Raw genomic sequence first — 8740 nt, forward strand, 5'->3', positions numbered from 1 at the left:
CACACACACACACACACACACACACACACACACACACACACACACACACACACACACACACACACACAGAGACAGACTGACAGACTGACAGACACACACAGAGAGACAGACACACACAGAGAGACAGACACACACAGAGATACACACACACACACACACACACACACACACACACACACACACACACACACACACACACACACACACACACACACACACACACACACACACACACACACACACACACACACACAGATACACAGATGCACACCCAGATCTCCTTCTACATGTGCAGCTCACACAGATATTTGACAGGGGGGAGGGGGCTGCTGTGAAGACATACCCCTGTCCATGGGATCTCCACTGAAATCTCTGCACCTCATGGAGGGGTGGCGGCCATGATCTCTCTGCACAGAGGGGAGTGGGGCTGTGATCGCAAATGTGCTGTTATGCTAAGACCCGGATGGCATCTGTAGCATATCTCTCTGCACGTGGGGGAGGAGGGGGGCCCGTGATCGCAGACATTTTTGCTGCACACAGAAAACCCGGCAGGCATCTCCAGCAGCGCCCTCTGACTGTGTTTTTTTTCCCAGTACATCGATTGTAAGACGCAGACCTATTTCAGCCACGTGAAAAAAAGGAAAAAATCTGCGTCTTACAATCGAGGAAATACGGTAACTCTATTCTATATCTATCTATTATTATTGTTATCGCTGTATATTTATATAACTCTATTCTATGTCTACTGTATCTATTATTATTGTTATCGCTGTATATTTATGTAACTATTATATTACAGTATTATATATATTTAGCCATACTGTAGGCCTGAGCATAAATTATGTACTGTACTTGTGGCATACTGTAACGTATTGTTGTTTCCTGTAGGGAGACAACTCTTCTGGTTGACCAAAGAGAATGATGAGAAGAGTGCCTTAAGGGTCAAAGACACTCTGCATAAAAATCACAATCTAACCATATCAGAGACCAGCATCAAGAAGATGAGATGCAGAATTGGATGGAAATATGGACGAATGAGGTTAGTCCTGGACAGTACAGGAGGTAAAAGTGTGGTTTAAGAAACTGTACTGTACCTATAAAATTATTCCTTGTCATTACAGAGCATACCCTATGATAAGGGACGTCAACAAGATCAAGAGAGTGGTCCAGGCACAGGCATGGATTGACAGTGGCGAAACTTTTCAGGATTGCATCTTTACTGACGAGTCAACTGTATCGCTGGAGAGATTTGCCACTTTTGCATTCCACAAAAAAGGACGCATATCTATGAAGCCGCATCCAAAACACCCAGTGAGGATGCATGTGTGGAGTGCCATCTCTAGGCGTGGACCAGGATGCATCGTCATATTTGATGGTAAAATAATGCTCAAAGTCACATGCTGTAGCCTTATGCACTGTACTGTACTACTCTAGTGTGCATTATTTTGAGCACTTTTCTTTTCTTGTTACAGGAATCATGAATAAAGCTTTTTTTCCAAGAGAAAATAGTGCCTGAGATTGTGGAATACATCACACGTGAATTCCCAGATGGTCACCGTTTCTACCAGGACAACGATCCCAAGCACACCGCGTCAACTGTGCATATTCTTGCCTGCGGTATTAACTGGGTGAAGACACCAGCGGAGTAAGTATGGTAACCGTGTCTCATTTTTTCCCACTGTTTACTATGTATCTCTTTAACTAATTCTTTTCCTTTTTTTCCCCCTCCAATGACAGATCGCCAGACTTCAATCCTATCGAAATGGTCTGGCATCAGCTAAAGGATTATATCCGCAAGGTGGTGAAACCCTCAAAAAAGGATGAGTTGTCGAAAGGGATACTGAGCTTTTGGAGCGATGTACTCACCGTGAAACGATGTAATAAATATATCGACCATATTGCGACTGTGTTGCCCATTGTGATACAGCGTAATGGGCATGCATCAGGAAGGTAGTATGGTACAGTACTGTACTGTAGTATGGTAAGTACTGGCACACCAAGTACAGTATGATACAGGTAAGTATGGCACAGATTGTTTTACAGTATACAGCATGCACTTAACTGCACTCATTTTTTTTTTCAGAGAGAGCTGCACTCCCAATCTTGCTACAAAATATTTTATAGTAGTTATACAGTAGTTCCAGTATACAGTAGTTTGACAGTAGTAACTGCATAGTCCAATATGGAGTACTGTAGCTATACTGTACACAATGAAATTATATGCACTTAACTGCACTATTTTTTTCTTTTCAGAGAAAGCTGCACTACCAATCTTGTTACAAATTATTTTACAGTAGCCATACAGTAATTCCCGTATACAGTAGTTTGACAGTTGTAACTGCATAGTCCAATATGGAGTAGCTATACTGTACACAACGCGATTATATGCACTTAACTGCACTAATTTTTTGTTTCCTTTTCAGAGAGAGCTGCACTAAAAAAGGATGGGGGGGGGTATCATGTGTAAATTGTGTGAACTGTGTGTATAGTGTATCTACAGTCATGATTAACACAACCCCCCCCTCTCAATGAACTACAGAATGCAATGTGACCATGACGAAGAAGAGAAAGACTAAAAATATGTATTACTGTTTTATTATTTTAAATGTGCATTATTCATGATTATTTGTATTTTTCATTCTGCCATGATTATCTACTGGCCCTCAGTTTTCAACTGACAGAAGAACTACAGTACATGTACAAAGAAGATAAAGACTGAATTTTGTATTATTCATGATTATTTGTATATTTTATTCCTGATAAAAGAAAATAAATATTTCATTACATTCACGATAATCATAATCATTGAACCCCCCCCCCCCCCCAAGAAAAAGAAAGAATGACAAAAATTGGTAATTTATCAAAAACATGATTCAGGTGATTTTTTTTTAAAAGGTCTTTGTTTTTTCTTTGAACTTTAAATTCACTTTGAATGTATGGGGGGGGGGGGATTCTTCAAGAAGGCTTTGGGTTTCTGTGTGAAGTGCTTAGGGGTGTGCTACACTACTTACTGTAGTTGCCATGAAGGGCTTATCAGATTAACATATTAAATTCCGGAAGGTGTAGTTTCACATTTCAAATCATTAAATTCATCTAAACAGTACAGTACGTTGTAAACCTCACAAGTCTACACTAGTTTCTGTAGTTGCCAAGAAGGGCTAATCAGATTAACATATTAAATTCGAGAAGGGATTATCACATGTGCGCATACCCTAAACAAAGCCTCAAAGTAGTGGGGGGGTGGATGGATGAGTCATATGAATTACACGCAGGCGCAGAGATGTGACACCAGGCTCGGGACAATTAAAACCACAAAGCCAACCATTTGAAAATGAATGGTCTATGAGGGGGGTCAATAAGAAGTTGACATCCTTGAGCCTTGTGTGTGTGTGAGGGGGGGAGGTGGGTAATGCTGCATGAAGGATTACCTGTACTGTCGTTCAAATAAATATTTTCAACAGATTATAATAATGTTTTGACCCCCACACCCCCAAATAAATAAAAATCACATTTTAAAGTGCATGACTAGTGTCGCATAAAAAGCTACAGTACCGATTGAATATCAGAATATCAAGAATTTTTATGCAGGCACATGTCTGGAAACGAAACAAAAAAAACAAAAAACAAAAAAATAAAAAAAAATCAGACTTGAACTTCTAAATAAATGTGAAGTTATACACGCATGCGCTGAAATGTGACACCAAGCTCTGTACGAATGTGATGACAGGTTTGGGAAGATTGAAGCCAGAAAGCCATCCATTCCAAGGAATGGTGTGGGAGAGGTGTACTGTAGATAAGAAGTTGAAATAGTACTTTAGCCTTGTGTGTGCGCGGGGGAGAGAGGGAGAGCGCTGTATGTACCGAAAATGTGATACTGTAACACACCTATGCGTTTCAACAATGTTCAAATGAGACATACTGCACCGACACACTTTATTCGAGCAAATACCCAGTATGTACCTGGCAGATACCTGGAATGCGCCGCTCCTCACCTCTGACAAGCCCCGTTGCGTTTGCCTTCCCAGCCTGGGTTCATGCCTGGCTGACGGGCGGCTGATCTGTTAAATGATAATGATTAGGATTTAATAGGCTGCAATGCTTCGCAGATGGCATAAATTCATGAATTGTAATGCAGTATATATATATATACTGTGCAGTATTGCAGCCAGCGGGAATAAAATGCTTCAATCCCTGCCTGGAAAATACCTCAATGCACTCGGGCAGAAAACAGTCACAAACCTCAATACACCCGGGTATACCCGAATTCGTGGGACTAGCCGAGCTCGAATAAAGTGTGTCGCCAGTGTACAGTACTGTACAGTACACGCATAATACAGGTATAAAAACCGTATGAAAATAAGTAAAAGTATTGATTACTAAATAATACAGTACATATAGAAATGTGATAATTTTATTTTCGAAAAAGAAGCGACGTTATATATATATATATATACAGTAGCTCGCGAACGCCCACCTGTGTTTTTAGACGGTATTGCAGTATAGCAAATAGAGCTAAAAATCCGAGCGCTAACATACCGGAAACCGCTCCGGAAAAAAAGAAAACAGACCGCATCTGGCCGTGGTTGTCAGAGCGACGCGGCTACGGCCGCATTAGGATAAAGGCGGTCGCAGCTGTATGTCTCCAATTTTGCCAACTGTATTTTTAGATCTGACAGATCTTCACAATTATTATCAAAAACCTGTTCGGCTTTCCGCGCACTTTTGGAATTATCTGAGCAATTGAAGGCATATTCAACAGGACTGTCATTCTCATTTTCACTTTCATTTTTTGTATTAGGATCCATTTAAAAAAAACAATATATATATATATATATATATATATATATATATATATATATATATATATAGTTGAAAAAATAAAGAACACTTTTTTCAAATGGGTCTCAATGCTATTGCCTGACTGGAAATATATATATATATATATATATATATATATATAAGAAAAAAAGAGGAGAGAACGCACGCCCCATAGCGTAAAATTGTATATTTAATGAGGGAAAGGGGGAGAGGGGGGGGGGGGGTAAAAATGCACTCACAAAAGTACAGATAAAATAGGCATTGCGTGATAATAATCACCACCATCCGGTTGCTGCTTTACATCCTTGGGGAAATAACCGATCTCGAAAAAGGATGGGCCAATGTCCCAGCAGGTGTCCCAGCAGATTTCCAGGGCCTGTAAATGTGTAATGTCGTTCCAGAGTCCAAGAAAATGGCTCCGTGTTACCAGGCCTCTGTAGCACCAGCGCGTGGATCGGTCTGCTCCAGCGCTCTGTGATGACGTAATGTCAATGCGTCCAACGTGATGACGCTCCCTGACGCGTTTCGTCACTCATGGGTAACTTTCTCAAAGGGAAGTTTACGCTATGGGGCGTGCGCTCTCTCCTCTTTTTTTCTTTTAGATTCCTTGTGGATTTGGTTTGTCCACTTTGAGAGCAGCCGGAGATCCCTTGCATCAGCAGCCATTTCGAATTGGACTATCATTTGAGGACTGGTTTTCACCCTTTTTTTTTTTATATCTATTCATGTTGTTATAGTTATATACATTGTCTATGTATATTATTTGCTTGTGTTAGTTATCCTTAGTTTTGAGCACAGGTTCAGATTCAGTAGGTGCTACTATAAAATTGGATTATTCATCGGTTTCACATTTATATTTAATATTCATTTCATTTTATAGATGTAATATTTTTGATTAGTTTGCAGCACCTTATCTTTAAACCACTTTAATTATCATAATCAAAGGCGCTGCTTTTTTCTTTTGTTTGCCCCTATATATATATATATATATATATATATATATATATATATATATATACAGTGCTCGACAAATAATAATAACCACTCGCCCATGGCTAGTGGATTTAGGCCGCTGGCGAGCCGTGCTGCAGCTCTATCAATTACCCTGCTTGCGCCAAAATTTTCAATTTTTTTTTTTTTTTTGTAACTTTCATTTTATTGGGTGAGACAATACAAATATGGTAACACAATCCACTGGCTTACAAAGAATCACCCTATTTCCATTTTTCTCCTCCAATCAACATACATTTAAATGACATGACGCACCAGACGAACATGGGAACAGGGGGAGGGTAGGGTTAGGAAGAAAAAGGGGGGGTGGGAGGGGGTGGGGTGGCGACTGGGGCGTTAGCTGCTCTTCTAGTTGATCCTCCATAGCTGTTGATGGGATCCTCGTCGTGGGAGTGACTTTGGCCTAACTCTTTCTCTCTAGGTTGGGCTTCAATACAGGTAAGTACCGTCGTCTGCCCTAATGTCTAGGATCCATTTTGCTACCAGAGAACGCCTTTCTTACTATTATTGCAGTATGTTGGTTGCGTCTATCCCCGGGATGTCTGTCTGTGTCAACCAGGGCGACCAGACTTTTAGGAAATTTGTGCCGGTGTCGTTGACCAGACTTGTCAACTGTTCCATCCGGCAGACGAACCAAATTCTGTTTCTGATTTTGGGTATAATCGGGATCTCTGGTTGCTTCCACAATGCTGCGATCTCGCATCTGGTGGCCGTGGCAAAGTGTGCAATTAATTTGTGCGTTGCGTTCGAGAACCCCCGGACCCGCCATCCTAACAAGAACAGCCATGGATCTAAGGGGACCTCGAGCTCCGTTAGCTGTTGCAGCCATTCCCGAATCTCTCCCCAAATCGGGGCCACCTTAGTGCAGGACCACAGCATGTGGTGCAGGTCTGCTCTTTCTCCACACTGCTTGGGGCAGAGCGGAGAATAGCCTTTGACGAATTTAGAGAGTTTTGTTGGGGTATAGTACCAACGCATCAGGACTTTATAGGCGTTCTCCTTTAGCATAGTACAGATAGAGCTCTTCGCCGCTGCCTGTAGGATCCTATCCCAGTCGTCGTCCTCTAGTGTATCTCCTAAGTCTGTTTCCCATTGCCTCATGTATTTAAGTCGGGGAGCATCTGCTGTCTTGGGACAGATTACTTCCTTGTACATTCGAGAGGTTAGTCCCCGTGTGTCCGCTTGTCTGGCACACATCTGCTCGAAATTTGTTCTCCGCGGCCGAATAGGGGTCTTGTTATAAAAGGCCCTGATCTGTAGATATCTAAATAATTCAGTATTCGGAATGTTTTTTTCCTCTTTTACATGAGCAAAGGATTTGATTAAATCCCTGCCCTCCAGATCGTACAATCGGAGATAGCCTGCCTGAATCCAATTTGCGAAATGAGCTGTATCTAGGCCTGGAGCGAACTCTGGGTTACCCCAGATGGGAGTCATCAGTGAGTGATGCGATGTGAGAGAACATCTAAATTTGGTGGCCTCCCATACTTTTAGGGAATTTTTTATGGCCTGCAGTGGTGTTTGCATCCGTTTCTGGCTGTTCCTGGGTAGCCAGATCAGGTTTTTTAATTCTACCGGAGCGCAACACTCTTTCTCCAGTGCCACCCATCTCCTAAGGGTCGGGTCTGTGTGCCACTGCAGAATCTGCGTTAGTTTAGCTGCTTCGTAATAGGCCAGCAGGCACGGCACCCCCAGCCCTCCTCTTGAGGTCGGCCTCCTCAAGATATCTTTCCTAATTCTGGGGCGTTTTTTGTTCCAGATACATTTCGTGATTGCGGACTGTAATGCAAGGATCTCATCTTTTGGCAGGGGTATCGGGAGGGTCTGGAAAAGATATAGCACCCTTGGGAGAAGATTCATTTTTACGCTTTGAATACTGCCTATCCATGAGATGCTATATTCTGCCCATCTCCGTAGATCCTCTTTTAGAGTCTTGAGCAACTGTGGGTAATTTGCCTTATATAAGGTCTTATAATCTTTCGTGAGATTTACCCCTAAATATTTGATCGTGGAGGGCTGCCATTTAAAGTTAAAATTGAGTCCAATTAGTTTTTCTGTTGATTTGGATAAATTTAGATTGAGAGCTTCTGATTTGGCCTGATTAATTTTGAAACCCGAGATTTGATTAAATCTCCCCAGGATTGAGAACACATTGGGTACAGAGATAAGAGGCTGGGACAATGTCAGGATCACATCATCCGCATACAGGGCCACTTTGTGTGTCTGCTCCTTGAGTGTTATGCCCATGACATCTGGGCTGTTCCTAACGTGTGCCGCCAAGGGTTCAATACACAGGGCAAACAGCAAAGGGGACAGCGGGCACCCCTGTCTCGTGCCACTACGAATCTGGAAAAGCTCCGATGGGAACCCCTGGTGTCTCACCCTCGCTGCTGGCCCATCGTACAGTGCCAGAATGGCTCCCAAAATACTTCCTCCGAAGCCAAATGTCCCCAGCGTCTCTCTCAGGTAGGGCCAATCTATTCGATCAAAAGCTTTCTCGGCGTCCAGACTAAGCACCAGCGAAGGGATATTTTGCTTTTGGGCCAGATCAATTACATCAATTATTCGTCTGGGGTTGTCTGCCGCTTGCCTACCACTAATGAACCCCACCTGATCTGGATGTATCAGCTTAGGAAGGACGGTACCCACTCTATTGGCTATTAGTTTAGAGAAATTTTTTATATCTGTATTGATTAAAGAGATGGGCCGGTAGCTCTTGCAGTCTGCTGGGTCCTTTCCAGCTTTGTAGATCAGTGAGATTGACGCCTGGAGCATCTGTGCCGGGAACGAAGCTCCTTGTAGTACCGAATTAAAGAGTTTTAATAAATGTGGGGCTAGAAGTTTTAGGTATTTTTTATAGTAAAGGTTTGAGTAGCCATCTGGGCCGGGCGCCTTGGCTGGCTTGAGAGAC

The sequence above is a fragment of the Ascaphus truei genome, chromosome 3 (genome assembly GCF_040206685.1).
Source record: "Ascaphus truei isolate aAscTru1 chromosome 3, aAscTru1.hap1, whole genome shotgun sequence".
NCBI lineage: Eukaryota > Metazoa > Chordata > Amphibia > Anura > Ascaphidae > Ascaphus > Ascaphus truei.